Below are 23,046 nucleotides of genomic sequence, written 5' to 3'. Positions count from 1 at the left end.
CGCCCCCACCCAACAGTGCAAGCTATGTGTGGACCAGACCTCGGCAAAGAGTGGGAAGGAACCACAGTGGTTAACGTGTGCACCAGAAGCAGAAGGAAAGCCTTGCTGTGGATTTGGGTTCCCAGAGGCCAGAACACGCAGCAGTCCTCTGCTCACTGCAGGAGGGGTGGGCCTCTGGAGAGAGTCCATTTTAAGTCATGCCAGGACCACAGCTTTTCTGCTGCTTCTGGAGAATTCCCATTTGCTCCCTCTGCTGAGGAGAAAAACACCTCCAACATTTGACTCTATTGTAGAGGCCTCTTCTTCGTCCCTCTCAGCAGGCCATCTACCCTCTTCTTCAGCCAGCTCTAAGCTTGTGGACAGAGAGACGGAAACTTGTGCATCCAGGACCTAGAATGACCTCCAGTGAATGGTGTCTTCATCTCACCAGGCCGGTCTTTGCCACCCTGATCAACCATTCTAGATATGCCAGATTAGAACCTCTCTCCTGCCTCTCCATGCATGTCGGCCTTGGCTGAACCTTCATCCCCATGAGTCCTGACACAGAAATGTGGCCTTTCAGCCTTTCTCTTCACAGCTGGATTTAATGCACCAGCTCTCCCAGCTTCTCTAGTCTCTTGAACTCTTTAAAATTTTGAACTTTTCAAGGAATCTGTTATCTTTGCACCTTTAAATCCTTCTTCACTAGTGACTTTTCCCATCACTATGCCATTCTGCTTCATACCTCATTTCAGGTAAGCTGCTTCTTCTCTGTTGTCTGGTGTTTCTATAATGCGTGCCCTTTCTTAGCGGGCTTCCCTGTGTAGTTGACCAGTTGTCCCTGCTTCTTCCCCCACCCCGTTTACATCTAAAGTCTTGCATCCCCTCCTCTTCATGACTGTGATGGCTTTTTTAAGGAGCACAGCAAACCCCATCCCCCTGACTCTTCTGTCCTCTCATCAGCACGGACTGCACCAACGCCAGCACCCCTGGGCCCAAGTGTAGTTTCTTGCTCCTCCATGCTTCAGAGGGGCATGGGCATAAGAAGCCGCCTTGTATTCCCATCTCTGATTTTCTCACATTTTCCCCTAGGCAATTTCTCCCCCCCCCACCCCCGTGAGTGTAACCAATGTGTGCATCATCACTGCCTCCCTCAACCACTCTGTTACTTACAACCCACACAAGGGCACAGGATTGTTCAGATGCAGCACCATCCCTTGCAAGGCAACATGGATATTTACTGATTTTAGAAAGCCATTGGGGTACCTTGTTCAATGATTGATTCATTTTTATTTTTGCCTGTTTGACTGATTGGCTGCATGCATGCGTTTGCCCTCTAAGAGTGCCTGAGGCGTCGGAGGCCAGAAGACGACGTCAGATCCACTGGAACTGGAGGTATAGACGGTTGTGAGGTGTGCTTACGTGGAGCTGGGATCAGAACCGGGTCCTTTGTAGAAGACAGCGCTCTTAACCTCTGAGCCATGTCTCCAGCCCGATTCACCCACTTTATAACAGTGTACCCATGGTGCTAATGGTGGTGGGTCTAATGCATTAGACTTTCAAATGTAAAGCAGACCTTACCCATTTCCAAGTCTCCTGTGCTCCTTTTGCTTCTCATACAAATTCTCCCACCTACTTTGTCCACCTTATCAGAGTCTCCCTCATGTTTATATATATGTTGTATATATTATACATGTCATATATATTATACATCGTGGGAAATGTGTTTTAGTTACTGTTATTTGAGCCGTTTGGTTCTTTTGTAGTTGCCTGAATCATGTATATATTTCATCGAGTCTCTGTACGATGACTCGTGTCACCAGGTTTTTTCACCCAGTGTGAATTCTGTCTCTTCACTCTGGAAATTGATTTGTTTTTACTATGAACATGGTTGTTCATTTCTCAGAATCCCACCTCCCAAATGTGTAGACCAATTCTGGAGTTGTTCAACCTTTGACAAATGTTCATGGCTACCCCCTTCTCTGGAGGAAAGATCCCTGCATTTTCCCCTGGGATCCTCAGAATTTCAATCTTCTATCCATTTAGATCTGATATTTCTGGAGTCTAAAGTTAGAGACCTGATTTTAGCCTTCGACATGTTCTCCCCAGGACTATTTGTCAATGAAGATGGCTGCCTCTTCTCCAATGTATCTTTTTCGAATCTTTGCCAAAACGGCCTCAGAAGCCACCTATGTTCTCTCTTATATGGACACCAATATCACAGTTTTACATTTCTTTGTTCGAATATGAGTGTCTGCACAGGTCATGGTCAAGATCAGATTAAATAGGAGTTGTTGTTGGTAGACGTCATGGGACAAGAAAGGAGCCATGAGAGGTGGTCTTGAGGCAGTAAAATGCCTGGGATACGAGCATGGAGTTGGGAGGATCCCGGGCATAGAAAGCCTTAATAAAGGGGATGGTGCTGGGGGTAATGGGGTTGTGGAAAAGGTCAACCAAAAGTTAGGACTTAGGCAACAGCCATACAGAATCTTACTAAATTCAGCTGGCAACTAAAAGATTTCTTTTCTTTCTTTTTTTTTTTTTTGTGATTGTGATTACATCTGTCCTCTACCTCCTTTTCTACCCCCAAAGACTCACACCCACCCTTCCTTCTTCTCTTTCAAATGACCCCTTTCTTCATCAATTGTTTTTTCCTGCTCACATATCTGTGTATTTGTGTGCACGCATACATATTTCTGAATATAACCTACTCAGGCTTTATGAGGTGACTGGGATGCATGTTTCCAGACTGGCCTTTGGTAGGAGATAAACAACTGTTGTGTTCTTCCCTGGGGAAGCCTATTTCCCTAGCTCTCAGCACTCCTTAGTTTCCCCTTGTCCTTTGGATAGAAGGTGAGGCCTCATGGGCCTTCCCCTGCCCTATTTGGCATGTCTACTGTTGGCCTTGATCAGCTCATGGTGGGACAGTCGTGTTGCTGAGACTTTGTGGGCAGCTTCTGGCATTCTCAGGAGACACAGCCTTGCCTCCTGTTCCCTGATCCTCTAGTTCTTAGACTGTTTCTGCCCCCTCTTCCAAAATATTCCCTGAGCCCGAGATGCAGCTCTCTTGTAGATGCATCCGTTGTGGCTGCGTTCCACGATTCTGCAGTTCGATGCTGGTTCTTTTCTGTAATGATCTCTGTCTGTTGCAAAGAGAAAGAAAATCGATGAGGCATCAGGATGGCACTATCTGTGGGTATAAGGACAAATATTTAGAGCATAGTTCCGTCATTAGGATGGTATAGGAAACTGGTGGTGGTATGTTCCTCTCCCAGATTTATGACTTCTCCAGTCCTGGGCAGTCTGCTAGGTTTTCAGAACCACCCATGATGTCTGTCCTGTTGAGCAGGTCTCAAGTTCGGTTAGAGAACACCAATTTTGGACGGAGGTGTGCTAAATGAATGGGTAATGCTGCTCCCCACAGCCACAAGGTTCGAATCAAATCTCAGCACCAGTGGTAGGCTCTCTCCTTCTGAGCTGTTGGCTGGAGGCTCCCGAAACAATGGATGACGGATATTGCCCCTGGCCTGGGTCACTCACTGGACCTAGATAACAAGATCCTATTGCTGAAGAAACCACAGGCTTGGGATTCATCAAACAGATAAATCAAGTTAGATCTAAGCTGGAAGCTTCCATTCTACTGGCTAGTGTTCATACTGCTGGAAGGTGCCTTGCAGGCTCTTTAGGGAAATGCATTAGTTGTCTTCCCCAGTTGTCAATTCTAAACACAAAAACGACCCTAAAAGGCAAGATGCTTCCACCTGTGCCGTAGATACATGACTGATTTGCAAACAACCAGTTATTTAGATTGGATTGATTGGATCCAATTGTTTCAGGATTTGAAGCTTGATCCCTGGGAAGAATCACGTACCTGGAATATTGGGGTCTGCACCTCTGTTATAAAACCTTATGACCAAATCGTCTGTCTTGTGGCACATGGTACTTCTTTTGGTAGCTTGTAGTCCATCCTTCAGGGATGTTAGGACATTAACCTGGAGACAGGAAGTAAGTCAGAGGACATTCACGAGTGCTGCTCACTGCTGTGCTCCTCATTATTTGCCCAGCTGTTTTTCTTTTTCCTTTTTTTACTAGACTAGCCAGTGTCTTTAAGTTAATGCACCGTGATTAATTTATCTTTTATATTTGATATTATAATATTAGTACATTTCTCTCTCCCCTTTCCTCCCTCCAAATCTCCTATATCTCTATTTATTCTCTTTCAATTTATGACCTGTTTTTGTCAACTGCTCTTACACACATTCAGACGGACACATACAAACACACACACACACACACACACACAGTCACACTCACACATACACAGGTCCGTAAACTGCCTAAAGATCCAACTATATAAAAGTATGTACTATGGTAAACATCTCTCACCATCCTCACCAAGACCACCATCATTGGTTCCTGATCTTCCCACCCATTCTGCATCTTACTTCCTCAGAGCATGTGGTCTCTTCCTCTTAGCACTTTGACCAATCATGCATCTCTTCATTGACTACTAACACTCAAAAAGTTGTCTTCTGGACATGACATGGTGACCACATTCATGACTTGACAGAAGCTTTGTGTACCTTCACAATACTGCACAAGACGATGTCAGCCCAAACTCAGAGAAGTGTGTTCCTCAGGACTTGCCCCTTAAAGAAAAGCTTTTGATAGCTGATAACCACAGGGAGAGGGAGAACCATTATTATTTTGGTTTGGTTTTTGTTGTTATTATTCTATTTTTCTTTTATTGACAATAGGCTTCTTTCCTACAAAAACATTCCTCCTACCGACTCCTCCCAGAGCCTCCCCACCTCCCTTCTAACAGTCGCATTAGGCCCGAGTTGTGACTACGATGACCGGAAGCACAGTTATGGCAATCTAATTTGTGTACTCTTTTGGTAACCTAGATTTAACCACAAATGATTTCACCAATATTATTGCTTTCAGACTACACAAATTGTCAATAATTGGACCTGTCCATGTCCCTATACTTTCATCACATGCCCCCCTTGCATGCCCCAGTCCTGTCACTGATGTCTAACACTGGTTCTCACAATGTTTCTCCTGCACTACACTGTGTGAATATCTAGGGGACTGCCACATAACCCCATTGTCTGAGTGGAGCAAATGTGAGTTAACCTGTATCCATTGAGGAAGCTTCCAGACCACAGGCTGCCAATCTAGGTCAAGGACATTCAGAATCCAGTCTTTCAAGAATCAAGATAGCGGCCCCCAACAGGTTCTAGAAACATGACCGTGCACAAGTACCAGGACCAGCTTTCAGTGCTTTACCTTGGCTTGATTGATGCTCGTTAAGTTGAAGCAAGGTTGAAGAGCAGGTAGCTTAGATGGTCTGCCTGGCAGGTTTTCATTAGACCCTCACCCCCATTTTGGAAATCAACAATTCTATGTAAAGAGATAATAAAATATATAAGCCAACAAAATCAGTCAAAACACAATGAAATAGTCCTAAATTCATGATCTCAGATAAATCTGAGGAAGATGCGTGCTAGTTTAAAATGGCAGTCTCTAACATGTTAAACAGTGTACCATCTCAGTAAACACACTGCGGAGTGCGCTCAGTATACATGCTTCATGGCACTCTTCTCTGCAACTGAGCTTAACAGTACTGATAAACATACAATTTTTATAATCTTTTAATTCACTTTACATACCACTCACTGCCCACTCCCAGTCACCCCCTCCCACAATCCTTCTCTACCATCCTTCCCTCCCTTTCTCCTCTGAGCAGTTGGGGGCTCCCTGGCTATCTCCCCACCCTGGCACTTCAAGTCTCTGCAGGGCTAGGCACTTCCTCTCTCACACAAGGCCAGACAAGGCAGCCCAGCTAGACGACCATAGCCTACATGTAGGTGACAGCTTTTGGGACAGCCCCTACTCCAGTTGTTTAGGACCCACATGAAAACTAAACTGCACATCTGCTACACATGTGTGAAGAGGCCTAGGTCCAGCCCATGTATGCTCTTTGGTTGGTAGTTCAGTCTCTGAGAGCCATAACGGTCCAGGTTAGTTGACTCAGTTAGTCTTCCTGTGGAGTTCCTGTCCCTTCAGGGCTGCAATCCTTCCTCCTACTCTTCCATAAGAGTGCTCAAGCTCTGTCCACTGTTTGGCTGTGGTCTCTGCATCCCTCTGAGTCAGCTGCTGGGTGGAGCCTCTCAGAGAACAGCCATGCTTGACCCCTGTCTGCAAGAACAGCAGAATATCATTAATAGTGTCAAGAGATTGGTGGGACAGGTCTCAAGTAGGGCCAGTTATTGGTTGGCCATTCCCTCAGTCTCTGATCCATTCCCTGTCTCTGGATTTCTTGCAGACAGGATAAATTTTTAGTTTTAAGTTTTGTTGGTGGTTGGTGTCCCTATTGCTCCACTGGAGTTCTGGCCTGGCAACAGGAGGTAGCCACCTCAGGTCTCATATCCCTAATGCTCTGAGTCACAGCTAAGGTCACCCCCATTGATTTTTAGGTACCTCCCTTATCCCAGGTCTCTGTCATATCCTAGAGATACCCGTACCTCCCCACCCTAATCAGTTTCAGATTTCCATTCATTCTTATGAACATCTGGTCACCTTTCCTATCCCTCCCCACACCTGATCCTGACCACCCCCCTCCCCACTCCCCTCCTTATCCCCTCTCCCTCCCAGTTCCCTTCTTCCATCTGCCTCCTGTGACTATTTTATTCCCCCTTCTAAGTGACATTCAAGCATCCTCACTTGGGCCTTCCTTCATGTTTAGCTTCTTTGGGTCTGTGTAATGTATCATGGTACCTGTATTTTATGGCTAATATCAACTCATTAGTGGTCTTTTTGGGTCTAGGTTACCTCACTCAGGATGATATTCTCCAGTTCCATCCATTTGCCTGTCAAATTCATGATATCCTTTTTTAAATAGATGAATGGTATTCCACTGTGTAAATGTACCAAATTTTCTTTATTCGTTCTTCAGTTGAGGGACATCTAGGCTGTTTCCAGTTTCTGGATATTATGAAAAGAGCTGCTTTGAACATAGTTGAGTAAGTGTCTTTGTGGAATGGTGGAGCATCTTTTGGGTATATGCTCAGAAGTGGTATAGCTGGGTCTTGAGTAGGTTTCCTATGGGGAACAATAATTGGACTAATAGAGTTACAAAAAAAGATATGAAATTAGGAGCAGGCATGTTTGGGGGGACATGACAGAAGTTGGAGAGGGAAATTGGGGTTACATATAGTATCTATAGTGTATACATTGTTTATACATTTAAAATTCACATTAACTGTATACACACTGATATATAAATGCATGCACGCACGCACACACACACACACACACACACACACACACACACACACACACACATCGATTTGATACCATATTACTCCATGGTGGAATGCATTAAAGGAATAAAGGAAGCTTCAGGTGATGGAGAAACACTTCTTTGACTTTGGTTTCAGAATACCAAAAGAGTACCTGTTTGATACCACTGTATACATGTTGCTAGACATTTAACTTTTCTTAATAACAGCATCAAAAGAAGTTAAACAGAAATATATGTATACCAATGAATTTGCTAATGAGTATCTTTAAGAATAACCTAAAATTGTTCTCACAAAGAATCTTCTAAAATGCTTTAGATTGTTATACCTCTATTGCTCCCAATCTGTCCCATTGGAAGGTCAAATATTATCTTTCTTCACCATTGCTGGTACAGCAGCAAAAGAAGTAGAGTGTGGAAAAGAGGACTGAAAGCAGACAGAAAGTCACTCTGTTGTCCAAAGTTCATTTCAGCAATAATGTGGCACTTTCAACTGCCCAAAATTAGGTCATCAAAAAGTATTTTTCTGAATAACTCCTTCCTACAGTGGCCTGAGTCACCTCCCACGTATGGGGTGAGGACAGTTGCACAGCGCCACAAAGCCAAGCACTGACCTTGACCTCACCTGCCACATGCGGCTCTCTGGGCAGTGACTATTTTATAATAAATCAAAGACATATCCTGGGTCACTTCAAACATATGGCCATACTCCACTCAAGAGCTATGACCCATCTCCAAAATTACTATGTCTATTCTGACAAGGACAGTAGCAGTAAGCAGCCACTCACCGTAGAGCTCATCTGCTTCCTGTAAGCACTATTTCCATTAGATATTCTGAGCCTTACAGACATTGATGTGCATAACTTTCCTGATTCCAACATGCTCATAAGAGACAGTTTAGATGCATACCTGAGCCCTGGGAAAGTGCAACAGGACCTTGTCCAGGGCCAGCCAGCTCCTCCTGAGCACATGCTAGGATCGTAGGCATTTGCAAACACTTCAGCAGACCTCTAAGTTGCTGCCAGTGACTTCTTAAGTACAAGGATTTGGCACAGAAGGATTCCTTTGGCACAAGAGATATTTTAGTTAAGAGGGTACAAATGAAGAAAACAGGTGAACAACCACACAACTATTTGCACACCACTAAGGAAAAGTAAGGCAGCAAGAAATTGAGAATTGGAGAAAAGGTATGGATGGGCAGAGGAAAAGAGAGGAGGGAAGGGAGATGGGAGGTATGGAAGGAAGGAAAAGAAGCAGTTTAATAACTGAAATTGCTTAAAATATATTGTTCTGAATTCTGTTCCATTTTTTCTGTTTAGTTCCCTTTATGTAAAGTTCAAGAACACGCAAAAAAGCCTTCTTGTTTATAGATATCAATAAATATACAGTATTAAAGTATAGGCATCTAAAGAAGGACCATTTAACTGCAGGACAGGCATCTAAAGAAGGACTACTTAACTGCAGGACAGCATCGCCTCTGAAAGTCCAGAAAGTAGCGCAAGAGAGAAGAGTCACGAAATGTAATTACATCATTTCCTTCTCCTCATTCTAAGCCCCTCATGTCTGCCCCTAATATTCTCTTTCTCTCTCTCACATCCATGTCCTCTTCATATACATATATAAAGACAATCTTCTGAATCCATTTAAAGTTTTATATATATGTGTGTATGTATGTATGTATGTATGTATGTATGTATGTATGTATGTACATATGTATTTTCCAGTGTTGATTACTTGTAGACAACCAATTTAAGGGCTCATTCCTGGGGGGAGATTAATTCTCCCCTTTCCAGCAGTTATTACCTATAGTTTTTGTCCAGGGGTGGGGTCCCATGAGATTTTCTCCTTCAAAGTAAGCATGCCTATTGGTATGGTCACTATTCAGGTCCTTTCTGGGAGCCACATTTTTGAGATCTCATGGTGTAGCTTCCCTGTCACTTCTAGTAGACACAATCTCACAGTAAACTTACTGGTTTAAAACTTTCCATCCTTCTATGATGTTTCATGAACTTCAGAGGTGCTTGGGCAAACCTACATTCAGTTCTTCACTGCATTTTGACTAGCTGCAGTTTTCTGAAATTGTCTGTTTTCTGCAAAGACATGCTTCTTTTATGACGAGTGAGGGCTACATTTATCTGTGGGTATAAGGACAAATATTTAGAAAGCAGTTAGGTTAATTATTGTTACAGGGACATGACATCAGTAGGTTCTCCTCACAAATCTGTGACCTCATTAGTCACAGGTAGCTGACTGGGTTTGTAGTACCGGGCATGATTTCCCTACTGTTGAGCAGGTCTTAAGTCTAATTAGACAGCAGTTTATTAGCACCTGTATCTTGCTAATGCTGGTCACTATTTGGGTCATATAAGCCTCATGGATTGGTAGGACTATTGATTGCTTCCCTCTTTTAGCAGTCTACACAGCACTCTCCATTACTATGAAAGATAGTCTTCGGGGAAGAGGCTTTCAGGTTAGGTCCAGTTCAAATCCTCCAAATCCTATGTCTGAAGAGCACGTCAGCACTAGGGACATAATCTTCAACTTCTGGGGGCAAAGGTAATAGCAATGGCCTATATCGTCTTTGGAGTATCTTAGACTCCCCTGACCAACAACAGAAAAGAAGGTTTCTCATGCTTGGTACTAAGGTTTCGTTAGACAGTCTATGGCTCTTTGAGGAAGTGATACAACTTCATTGAAACTATATGCATATATGCAAAACAGCTGCTAGAGAAAGTACCGCAGATAGAATCCCAGAAACACTGCCCACTAGAATTTGGGCACGGTACCCTGAACCATCCTTCACTTAGACTGATACCTCTAGATGCCACTCCTCTGAGCAGGAAGTAAGTAAAGCAGTCAACATCCATTCCTCCGACAGCAGTGTCAATCTCCGAGGCAGATATGTCTTAGTCACTTTGCTGCAACTATAGTGCTGTGAAGAGACAACATGACCAAGGCAACTCTTTTAAGAGAAAGCCTTTAATTAAGAACTTGCTTATAGCTACAGAGGTTTAGTCCATTATCACCAAGGCAGCAAGCATGACAGCACTGCAGATAGGCACTGGAACAGTAACCTGAGAGTTATATCCTGATCTATAGGCACCAGTGGTCTGGTGTTGGCTTTTGAAACTTCAAAGCCCACCCGTAGTGACACATGGCCTACAACAAGGTCACACTTCCTAATCCTTATAATCCTTTCAATGGTGTCATTTGCTAGTGATTATGCTTTCAAATGTATGAGTCTGGGAGGGGGGCATTATTATTCAAACCACCTCAGGGTATTAAGAATAGTTAGAGGGACATAGTTAAGGAAAACAGAAGCAGGCTTTAGGAAATGGATGCTTTTTATTCCCAGAAGGCTCTGTGAAGAAAAACGGCAGGCAGGCACAGAGGCAGGTATCTAGACAGGACAAGTAGGGGGAAAGAAGGAAGCAACAGACCTACAAAGTATGGAAGTCAGCCTCTGTTTAAGAGACTTCCGGCCAGGGTTGGGATTTAGCTCAGTGGTAGAGCGCTTGCCTAGCAAGCGCAAAGCCCTGGGTTCGGTCCCCAGCTCCGAAAAAAAGAAAAAAAAAAGAGAGACTTCCGGCCTTAGGTTTCTACTATCCTGGCAGGATAACGCTATAAATCTTCCCTTATCTTCAAATTTGTCTGCTGTCTTTCCCAGGCATTCAATTCTTTGTTCATGCCAAGGAATAAATTAGCAGTCTCTAAGACAGCTACCAGACCTCCATTACAACAAAGATGCTAAAATCACACACAGGACAAAAGATAGTATCTTCAATGCTGGGAAAACTAGATGTCCCCATGTAGAATGAAATTAGAACTGTATATATCACCATGGTCAAAAAAAAAATGGCTCCAAGTGAATCAAAGAAGTCAATGTGTAACCTGGAATGCTGAAACCTATAGAAGAAATATTAGGGAGCATCCTACAAGAGATAGGAATAGGAAATGACTTCTAGAAAGTGGCTCACTTTGCCCAGAAATTAAGGCCAAAATTGACAAGTAGCTCCTCATAAAACTAAAGAGTTTCTATACAGCCATGAAAGCAATCAAGTGGGTAAAGAAGAAACTCAGAGTAGTAGAGAATCTTGGCTAGCTATATATCTGACAAAAGATTAATATTCAAAATATATGAAGAACTCAAAAATAGAGTCATGAAAACAACCAATTAAAAACAGAATTATCAAAGAATAAAAGACTTTAAAATTCCCAAAGTGTTTATAATCATAGCAATTAAGAAAATTCAAATTACAGTAACTCTAAGATTTCATCTTACCACAGTCAGATTGACTAAGATCAACAAAACAATCAATCACAAACACTATCAAGGAATTTGAGAAAAGGGAACCCTCATTCACTGTTAGGGGTTTTCCAAAACCTGGTGAAGCCACTCTAAAGATCAGTTTGAAGTATTCCCACAAATCTAAAAATAAGTCTACCACATTACACAAGTATAGTACTCCTTGGCAAATGTCCAAAATTTTTAACACCCTATTCCACAAATGCTTACTCAGCAATGTTCACTGCCACTCTATTCACAATAGCTAGGAAATAGAGACATCCTCAGTGTTCTTCAACTGATGAATTAATAGTAAATAATGAAAACATAAATACTGTTCATCCCTGAGTAAAAATTAAATCGTGGATTTTTGCAGGTAAATGAAACTATAAGATATTATATTGAATGAAATAACCCAACCCAGAAAGATACACACTGCATGTTCCCTGTCATCTGTGGCTCTTAGTTCCAAATCTTCAGATGTGAATATGTAACCTTGAGTAATTGTAATAACCAGAAACTTTAAAGGAACCACCAGGTGGTAGGGGGTGATTTCTAGAGAAGGAAGTAATAGATTATGAGTGATATAAAGAGAAAAATGGGAAAACAAGGAGTGGAGTTTTAACTTGAAAGGGAGGTGGAAAAATGATACAGAACAAGGAGGAGCAAATGACATCAAAGAATATTTGAAAAAGTAATAGTGAATCATATTATATTTACCTTAAAAATATCTATACATGATGGTTTCAATTGATACAGAAAAGACGTTTGACAAAATCAAACACCAATCATGATTAAAAATCCTGCAGAGGCTAGGGTGGAGGGACTTTCAACATAAACTATGCACTATGCTAAATAAATGAAAGTTGGAGCAAGTCTTACTGAAATCAGGAACAAAACAAGAGTATCCGTGTGCCCCACTCCAATTCATAGTGCTTAGAGTACTAACTAGAGCATTAAGGCACAAGAAGGATAAACTGGACTGAAAGAGTTGTGGGTGGGTAGGTATCCCTATGTCTCCACTGGGGTTCTTGCCCAGTTACAGGAGGTAGTCTTCATGTGGGTCCAGAACAACTGGAGTGGGGGCTATCTCAAAAGCTGTTGCCTGTCTGTGGGATATGTTCTTCTAGCTGGGCTGCCCTGTCTGCCTTAGTGGGAGAGGAAGCCCCTAGCCCCACAGAGACTTGATGTGCCATGGTGGGGAATACCCAGGGGTCCCCCACCTGCTCAGAGGAGAAGGGGAGAGGGGATGGAGGAAGGGATTGTGGAAGGGGTGACTGGGTGGGGGCAGTGAGTAGGATGTAAAGTGAATAAGTAAAACTATAAAATTAAATTTAAAAAAAAAGACAAGAGAAGGAAATTAAAGTCAAAGTTTCCCTATTTGCATATAATTTTTTTCTGTAACTGAAAGACCCTAAAGATTCTATCAGGAAACTCTTAGAGTTGATAAAGACTTTCAAGCAAAGTGGCACTTTACAAAATCAATCAGTACCTTTGCTATATACCAAAGGTGAACCTACTGACAAATAAGTCAGGGACACACTCCCTTCATAATATCCTTAAACTTAAACTTAATAAATAAATGTCATGAAATAAACCCAACCAACTGTGCTGGCTTAGATGAGAAATATCCCCAATAGGCTCTGGTATTTGAAATACTTGGTCCCCAGTTGCTAACACTGTTTAGGGAGATTGAAGAAGGAAGTATGTCTTCGCAGGAGGAAGTATATCACTGTGGGAAGGTTTTGAAAAGTTAAAGCCTTGCCCTATGTCCAGTTTATTCTCTATTCTTCTTGCTGATGGCTGAGGATGTGCGCTCTCAGCTCCCTGCTCCAACTGCTATGCCTGGTCCTGCATACCCTACCATAATGGACTTTTTAATCCCCGAGGAACCATAAATCCAAAATAAATTATTTCTTCCATAAGTCACTTTTGGGCATAGTGTTTAATCATAGCCACAGAAAAAATAATACACCAAGGAAATGAAAGACCTATAAAATAAAACCTCTAAATCAATGAAGAAATTAAAGAAGACAGCAGAAGATGAAGAGCCCTCCACGTGTGTAGATTAATATGATTAATACTGTAAAAAAAAGTCCATCCTATAGTGACCAAATAATTAGGCACAAAGATAATACTTTTCTAGAGGTACATATAGAAGTATGCATGTGGCAGCATTATGTTCAGGATCATTTCAAAAATCATTAAATATATCTTCTTGTTTTCTTCCATTTTCAAAGATGTCAGAGGCTGGTCACTTCAGAGAACTACTGTACATATGGATGCAGCCTGGCATGAGGCGTCTCCCCTGGGTCTCCAAGGGCTAACAAGTGTTCAGTGGACGCTGCTAGAGACACAATGCTTTCTAAGGCATACCCCGTCTCTGAGTATACCCACTTCAGAATTCCCACATATTTTTCTATCATCAGTTGGATTACTGCATGGGATGCCTCCTAGCCACTATCTTCCCCACTCCAGCTTTAGGGACCTGAACTTGTTTCCCTGTCAATATGCCAAGGGAGAAGAGGGTATCTCCTGTCCCTCCAGAATTGCATGGCCACCCAGTGTCTCAGGATTGGCTGGCCCATGATCAATTGCTATTCACCTACTCTTCTATAACAGACTATGACTAAGGTAAATAAATGAATGAAGACAAACAACTGTGTTTCAAAAGACATATAAGCAGAGCATGGTGGTATGGTACTCAGGAATTCAAGGTCAGCCTGGTCTATATAATGAGTTTCAGGCCAGCCAGGGATACATAGTATATATATATATATATATATATATATATATATATATATATATATATATTTAAAAACAATAGGAAAAGTATCTCATGTTAACAATCTTATTTAAAAATAAAGTTGAAATCACTATACAATGTGAACTTCATGGTATTTAAAAAACTTTGTTTTTAAGGTATTTCAACCTTTTTACACTAATAAAATAAAAAAAATGACATGAACTAAAGTTCTCACAGAAAAAGCGACACCTACTTTAAACATTCTATAAGGGTATGGACAGGTGGCATGTTGCAGGACCAAAGCCAAATTATCTTAGGCTATCATAACTCCTATAGTTATATTCAATAGAAGGGACTCAACAATCTCGTGATTACTAGGTAAATCCCAAGGCTAGGAAGAGAATCTGAGCCCTAGAGCAGAGCTCCCCCAGGCCTTCATTGTAACCACTGTCAATGAAAGTAACAGGTTTTATCTCAAAGTAATAAAAGATATGGTTTATTCTGGAGTCAAATATGAGTTATTATGGCCCAGGAACATAGATTTAGATCGCCCCAAAATACCATGTTCCAGTGAGGTAGAAATTTCATAAAGGTTTTACAGTAGCAGAAGAAGAAGGAGGAGGAGGAGGAGGAGGAGGAGGAGGAGGAAGGGGAGGAAGAGGAAGAGGAGGAGGAAGAGGAGGAGGAAGAAGAGGAGGAGGAGGAGAAGGAGAAGAAGAACAACAAGAAGAAGAACAACAACAACTAGTAGTAGTAGTAGTCCATAAATCAAGACACTTTTCAAAATCCATCTGTGGGCATATCAGGCAGGCGCATGAGAACCCTGCTGTAGGCCCTGGATGCCACCTGACACCTAATGCCCTTTGGTTGGTAGAAAACTTGGATTTTGTTAATACATTCCTAAATGTTTTATCTGTTTGTCAGGATATTAGGTCTGACAGAGAGAGGGAAGAGCAAAAGCCATTTAGTAGGCTAAAGGTCACCCAAGACAAACTGTTATTAGGCCCTGGAAAGCAACAGTCCAGCCTCTCCACATAACTGAAGTGCGCTGTTTGCTTTTTTGCTTTTTTTGAGACACGATTTCTCTGTGTAGCCCTTGGTGGTCCTAGAACTCACTATGTAGACCAGGCTGGCCCCAAACTCACAGAACCACTGCTGGGTTTGAGGCAGGCACCACCATGTCCTACAAGGTTGTAAACAGTCATAAGCCTTTGCAGATTCAAGTTCTTTCCAAGACTTCTCACTGACATCTGACCATCTAAGTATATTTGAAAAGGATCCTCAATTGTGATTCTGTTACCATAAAATTTTATGAAACCGTTACCACATTTAACTTGGTATTTTGGGTAACCTAAATAAATCTGTGTTCCAGAGCCAGGGTCAGCTATCCCCAAACTAAACTCTCTTCCCTTTGAGGGGAGAGTTATGTTTTTGTGATAGCAGTAAATAAATATTTCACTGAGTATTACACAATGGATGAACAAACGAAATATCATACAATAAATATACCCAATATCAAGTATAAAAAAATACAGTTCAAGAAAAAAGAAATCGTGCCGTTAGGAATGAAAAGCCTGTCATGAAATTTATAGGAGACTATGGCTATGGTGACTGGTCACGTTATCTGGATCCCAAATTTTCACACTGATGTTAACTGATATCTATGAATCAAATAACATGTGGCCTCAATGCAAAAAGTACATCCTTACACACCGAGAGAACTAAACTAAGAGAACACTCAATAATGAGAAAATATTAGTTGGAGTTACCCAGAAACCAGATATTGTGTTTTAGTAAAAGAACCCTGAAAATATTACCTCATTGAAAATCCCATGGAATCTATAACATCTGAGTAAGAAAAAGAAAAATAAAGAAAAATGAATAACAACAACAAAAGAAGAAGAAAGGTGTGGAGTGGGAGCAAAGCTGCGTCACATTTTTTTTCAAGTACAACGGGCAGGGGAGAAACTGAGCAGGAGGAGACAGCAAGGAGCAGCGCTACCATCTACTGGTCAGAAAGCCTAAATTCAACCACAGTGAACAAAATTTGATCTTTTTTTTTCTTGTCTTCCACTCACTACCCTAAAAAGGCAGGCCATGGGTGTCAGAGGGGATAAATAAGGGGGTAGGGGGGTATCACAGGATACAGAATTATATGAACTAAGAACGTCAGCCCCAGAACCTGTCCGCCAAGGCAACTTTTAGTCCCACCCTCGGAGCCATAGCAACAGCAGCAGGAAGTCCAAGACACATAGGAACTACATAAGCTAGTAAATCATTGGATTGGTGGGTTTGGGGCCTGCGCAATGATTCAAAATGAGGTTGCAAGCATTAGCCCTCACTCCAGGATCCTAACACCCTACCTCCTAGCACACTTAGCTGAGCTGACAGCCCCTGCAGTCTCCCCCTTCAGGAGCCCTCTGCTTTATCCATCCCAGTCCTCGCACCTGTGAGGAGGCCCTGGCAGCACAAAAGACGCTTTTCTGTGGTGTCCAGTAGTTGGCATATATCTAAGCAGGACAGGATCTGCCCCGGAGGAAGTTTTGCTTAGATAAACAAGAGCTTACAATCTCTTGGCCTACATGATCTCTATGTTTTTCTCTGTTCGATGCCCCAGAGAGCAAAGGAAGATAAAAGACAAAGGAAACCATGAAAATGGGGAAACTTAGCATTCCTTAGGCATACCAACTACCCCAAGGTAACCTCTAAACTCCATTCTGTAACACTGACAGGCCACAGCACCACCCTTTGACTTAAGCTATGATTTCTAAAGACACCTTTTAAAAGTCTAATTTATTTTTGCTGTGTATAATATAACCTGGGACCGACGGAAGCAAGCACAAAGGTGCATCATTGAAAACTAAGTCCCATAAGCATTTTAGTTCTATCTCATGTAAGTTTTTACATATATTTGCATGTGTTGATGTTTCATCTGTGTATACACGTTTCTTTCTAAATGGTACATCATACTTTTTCCTACTTAGATGTTTTGTTGCAGGAGCCTTTGTTCACATGTTTAAAGACTAACTATCCTGTTAAAATTAGGATTCCAGGGCTTGTAGATAATCATACCCATTATATCACTATATGGCTAAGGAGTGAATGTGTACTTTTGAAAACCAAAGCTTACATGCTTTAGGATGCAAGGAGACACCAGAACAGAGTGCGGCATAGACCTTATATTGTGACCTGACAGTGGTGCCAGAATGCTGTCTTTGTCTAAAACGTTAGTGTAAACAGATTGTCCAGATCGTCCAAGGCAAGGTGTCATGTCAAAAGAAAAATAAGCCAGGCATAGTGTCGCACATCTTTAATTCCAGCATTCATGAGGCAAAGGCAGGTAGGTCTCTGAGTTCGAGGCCAGCCTGGTATGCAAAGTGAACTCTAAGAAAGCCAGGGTTAAACGGAGAAACCCTATCTAGAAAAACCAAACAATAACAAAGAAAAGGAAAGATAAAGTGACTCAAATTTTAATTAAGTGCAATTCATGCAATTCAATTAATGCACACCAAGGAGGCCAGTGAGGCCAGCTAACAGCAGAGCTGAGGCAGGGTTAGAGCTCCCTTCGGGAGAACTAGAATAGAGCATACTGTGCTCATTTCCCAAGTTTTAAAACTGTGCTTGAAGATAGTGGACAGTTCTCACTGCCAGACTGACCTTAAAAATGTCTTTCTCTCATTATATCCCTGGGCCAGAGACTGATTGCATATGCAACACCTTGAACCTATACCCCAGTCACAAAGCACTCATTTTAAAAATCACAGTATCTTATATGAGATCTTACATATTTAAGCTAAACATAGTAACACACACGTGTACTCCCAGAACTTCGGAGGTGGTGGCAAGAGGATTATGAATTCAAAATTGTCCTCAGCTGTGTGGCTCAGCCGGCCTTGAACTCCCTATAAACTAAAGTTCCTGTGAGGGGGGATGGGGATCACTTTTGCAAGGCTGAATGGTTTGAACTTCATGATTATGGAGACGTGAAATGTTATAAATCCATAGCCCAAATTATTTTAGTCCACTTAAATAGCCATTCCGTGCATCTAACCTAACATTCTTCAACCAGCCCGGGCTACTTAGAAAGACAGCCCGCATGCATGCACACATGCACGCATACATGCAGGGGCACATGCACCCCAGTAGAGCATATGCAAAGACTTGAGTACTATACCTAGTACTAGTACATGTACTAGTGTACCTAGTAATGCTACACTCCCATCATCCATTTATTTATATACTTTAATTTTAAAATAAAATATAATTATATCATTTCCCTTTCTCTTCCCTGCCTCCAACATCTCCCTACCACCTTCCTCTCCCACCCCTCTCTCTAGTTCATGTCCTTTCTTTGTTATTATTGTGTTTTGTGTTTGGGGATGATTATCCCATGGACATTTTAAGAATATATGGTGTCCGCACAAAACACAGTTCTCACCTAAGCAAATAAGACATAGTTTGCTCTTAAGCAAAATATAACTAACCAGGACCCAGGAAAACAGTACTCAGGGATGCTGGATGCAACACGTTCCATAAAGTTTTTCTAGTCACAGAACAAAACAAGTCATAAATTGGAACGTTTTATTAAAAAAAAACTTTGGCAGAAACAACACATTATAGAAAAGCAGGGGAAAGTCTTCACTGTATGTCTCAGCTCCTGTCAGCTGACTCAACATTTGGGAGGAAGCTCTGGCACAGAAGCAACTCGTAAGAAAGGAATGAGGGGCACTTTACAGACACTTTGAGAATGTTCACAAGGGAAGAAGTCAGAGTCCAAGAGACCCAGACAACAAAGTATTACAAGCATCATTATTTATCAATCTATATCCAAATGTTGTGTTCATTATATTCATTTACTATTTATTACTCTGGGTCAGGGGCATGGAAAAACCGCATGTTTTAAGATTAGGGTTATCCATTATCTTAGGCTGTAAAAGCTGATTACATGGAAAATCCAAGGCAAGCAGTATTCGTGGTCACATTGTTCTCTTAAAGGCAGGCTAAGCAAATGAGCAGAGTACACAGCAGGGTAGCAATTTTATGTCTTAAAGTGACCTCAGAGTTTATTATCAACTCTAGCTCTGAGGTCCAGCAAAAATGCCAGTCTTTTTAAATGTAAGAGATATCTTGTCACATCTCACATGTATACATGTACTTTCCCCCACCCCCACCCCCACCCCCACCCCCAAAAGGAGGAAGTATTTGAAAATAAACCATCATACTGGTATTCTAGCTTGCTTATGATAATTACTAATTTGCAAGTATTTGGAAAAATGAAAGGACTGAAGATAACCTAAACATTTACTACCTCCAAGTTTATCTTGTGCATTTAATAAAGTCCTAGGAAATAAATTTTTCTCTTTTTTTAATCTTTATTAACTTGAGTATTTCTTATTTACATTTCGATTGTTATTCCCCTTCCAGGTTTCTGGGCCAACATCCCCCAACCCTTCCCACTCCCCTTCTCTATGGGTGTTCCCCTCCCCATCCTCCCCCCCATTACCGCCCTCCCCCCAACAATCACGTTCACTGGAGGTTCAGTCTTGGCAGGACCAAGGGCTTCCCCTTCCACTGGTGCTCTTACTAGGCTATTCACTGCTACCTATGAGGTTGGAGCCCAGGGTCAGTCCATGTATAGTCTCTGGGTAGTGGCTTAGTCCCTGGAAGCTCTGGTTGCTTGGCATTGTTGTTCATATGGGGTCTCGAGCCCCTTCAAGCTCTTCCAGTCCTTTCTCTGATTCCTTCAACGGGCGTCCCGATCTCAATTCAGTGGATTGATGCTGGCATTTGCCTATGTAGTAGTCTTATTCTGGCTGTGTCTCTCAGGAGAGATCTACATCCGGTTCCTGTCAGCCTGCACTTCTTTGCTTCATCTATCTTATCTAGTTTAGTGTCTGTATATGTATGGGCCGCATGTGTGGCAGGCTCTGAATGGGTGTTCTTTCTGCCTCTGTTCTAAACTTTGCCTCCCTATTCCCTGCCAAGGGTATTCTTGTTCCCCTTTTAAAGAAGGAGTGAAGCATTCACATTTTGATCATCCATCTTGAGTTTCATTTGTTCTAGGCATCTAGGGTAATTCAAGCATTTGGGCTAATAGCCACTTATCAATGAGTGCATACCATGTGTGTTTTTCTGTGATTGGGTTACCTCACTCAGGATGATATTTTCCAGTTCCAACCATTTGTCTATGAATTTCATAAAGTCATTGTTTTTGATAGCTGTGTAATATTCCATTGTGTAGATGTACCACATTTTCTGTATCCATTCCCCTGTTGAAGGGCATCTGGGTTCTTTCCAGCTTCTGGCTATTATAAATAAGGTTGCTATGAACATAGTGGAGCATGTGTCTTTGTTATATGTTGGGGCATCTTGTGGGTATATGCCCAAGACAGGTATAGCTGGATCCTCAGGTAATACAATGTCCAATTTTCTGAGGAACCTCCAGACTGATGTCCAGAGTGGTTGTACCAGTCTGCAATCCCACCAACAATGGAGGAGTGTTCCTCTTTCTCCACATCCTCGCCATCGTGAGCCATCACATTTGTTGATGTTAGCTATTCTGACAGGTAGGATCACACTTTTCACAATCCCCATTGTGAAAAAGAAATAACACATATTCAATAAACATATTTATTAATTTATATATAAGCTAGCCCTAATAAAACACCTTATAGTTAAGATTTTTGAAACCATGATTGTTATGTTACACATGATATAACTGAAAAATTTTAAAATATATATTTAGAATCTGTTTTAGAAGGAAGTTCTTATCAAAGTATATGTATATGATGTTAATAAACTTCACGAAATCTTTTTTGAACCATTTATTTTATTTTATTGGAAGTTTTGTTCAAATAGCCAATATAGGACCAAAAAAAAAAAAAAACCAACATCTCTTTGGAAGAGAACCTTTGTTCACCTGCAGATTTCTTTCTTTTTTTATTGGATATTTTTTATTTACATTTCTAATGTCATTCCCTTTCCTGGTTTCCCTTCTGGAAACACATATTCCATCCTTCCTCCCCCTGCTTCTATGAGGTTGCTCCCCCACCCACCTACTCACTTTCGCCTCCCCATCCTGACATTCTCGTACACTGGGGCATCGAACTGTGGCAGGACCAAGAACTTTGCCTCCCATTGATGCTGGACAAGGCCATCCTCTGCTACATTTGCAGCTGGAGCCATGGGCCCCTCCATGTGTACTCTTTGGTTGGTAGTTTAGTCCCCAGGAGCTCTGGGGAGTCTGGTTGGTTGATATTGTTGTTCTTCCTATGAGGTTGCAAACCCCTTCAGCTCCTTCAGTCCTTTCTCTAATTCCTCCATTGGGGACCTCATGCTCAGTCCAATGGTTGGCTGCAAGCATTCTCCTCTATATTTGTCAGACTCTGGCAGAGCTTCTCAGGAGACAGCTATATCAGGCTCCTGTCAGCATGCACTTCTTGGCATCTGCAATAGTGTCTGGGTTTGGTGATTGTATGTGGGATGGATCCCCATGTGGGGCAGTCTCTAGATCACCTTTCCTTCAGTCTCTGTTCCACAGTTTGTCTCGGTATTTCTACCCATGAGTAGTTTGTTCCCCCTCTTAAGAAGGACTGATGCATCCACACTTTGGTCTTTCTTCTTTTTGAGCTTCATGTGGTCTGAACTTTATGAAATCTTTATGGCTCTCTAATGAGTGTTTAATATAAACAGTTTGCATTTTAAGGTTTTACGAAACATTTACTATAGCCAAATGTATCATTTTAATATGTTTCACTACCCAAATTCATAAGGTAGTATTTATTTATCAAGACTTTAAAATGTGATCATAATATTTAAATTTGTAAAACTGAATATGCATTTTAATTGGGCACACCAAAAATATTTTTAGCACACAACAAAAATTTAATAAAGGAGAACTGAAGTGGCAATTGTTTGTTAAAATTTGTTTGACACAAGGAACATATGAAAACAACTAAAAACAAACAAAAACAATTATAGACACACATGACACCAAAAATAAAGTTTATCTCTGTTTTTTTATGATGTGAGAAAGGCTTAGTAACAAACATTTAAAACTAAAGTTTGGCAATATTTTCTCTCTTCCTCCAACATATAACAAAGACACATGCTCCACTATGTTCATAGCAACCTTATTTATAATAGCCAGAAGCTGGAAAGAACCCAGATGCCCTTCAACAGGGGAATGGATACAGAAAATGTGGTACATCTACACAATGGAATATTACTCAGCTATCAAAAACAATGACTTCATGAAATTCATAGGCAAAATGAATGGAACTGGAAAATATCATCCTGAGTGAGGTAACCCAATCACAGAAAAACACACATGGTGTGCACTCATTGATAAGTGGCTATTAGCCCAAATGCTTGAATTACCCTAGATGCATAGAACACAGAAACTCAAGAAGGATGTAGAGAAAGAGGAACACTCCTCCATTGTTGGTGGGATTGCAAGCTGGTACAACCACTCTCCGTCCCTCAGAAAATTGGACATTATACTACCTGAGGATCCAGCTATATCTCTTTTGGGTAGATGCCCAAAATGCAGATGCTTCACTCCTTCTTTGAAAGGGGAACAAGAATACCCTTAGGAGGGGATAGGGAGGCAAAGTTTAGAACAGAGGCAGAAGGAACACCCATTCAGAGCCTGCCCAACATGTGGCCCATACATATACAGCCACCAAACTAGATAAGATGGATGAAGCAAAGAAGTGCAGGCTGACAGGA

At 41.6% G+C, this 23,046-nt stretch overlaps 1 long non-coding RNA gene across 1 annotated transcript in view; it reads right to left on the bottom strand.

Moving 5' to 3' along the window:
- Positions 1 to 1,249: 1,249 nt before the first annotated feature.
- The window catches only part of LOC108349225 (uncharacterized), a 30,035-nt gene continuing 8,238 nt past the window's right edge, over positions 1,250 to 23,046 (bottom strand). Inside the window, exons 3-11 of the long non-coding RNA XR_015646980.1 lie at positions 10,101 to 10,217; positions 9,256 to 9,420; positions 8,195 to 8,348; positions 6,817 to 7,086; positions 5,899 to 6,183; positions 5,272 to 5,385; positions 4,563 to 4,650; positions 3,851 to 3,971; positions 1,250 to 3,122 (exon numbers count right to left, since the gene is read on the bottom strand). This is a non-coding gene — a long non-coding RNA (uncharacterized LOC108349225). The remainder of the gene's footprint in view (positions 3,123 to 3,850; positions 3,972 to 4,562; positions 4,651 to 5,271; positions 5,386 to 5,898; positions 6,184 to 6,816; positions 7,087 to 8,194; positions 8,349 to 9,255; positions 9,421 to 10,100; positions 10,218 to 23,046) is intronic.

Source organism: Rattus norvegicus, chromosome X (genome assembly GCF_021556685.1).
Source record: "Rattus norvegicus strain SHRSP/BbbUtx chromosome X, alternate assembly SHRSP_T2T, whole genome shotgun sequence".
NCBI lineage: Eukaryota > Metazoa > Chordata > Mammalia > Rodentia > Muridae > Rattus > Rattus norvegicus.
The sequence above is the reverse complement of the archived record's forward strand: the minus strand, read 5'-3'. Positions and strand labels throughout refer to the sequence as shown.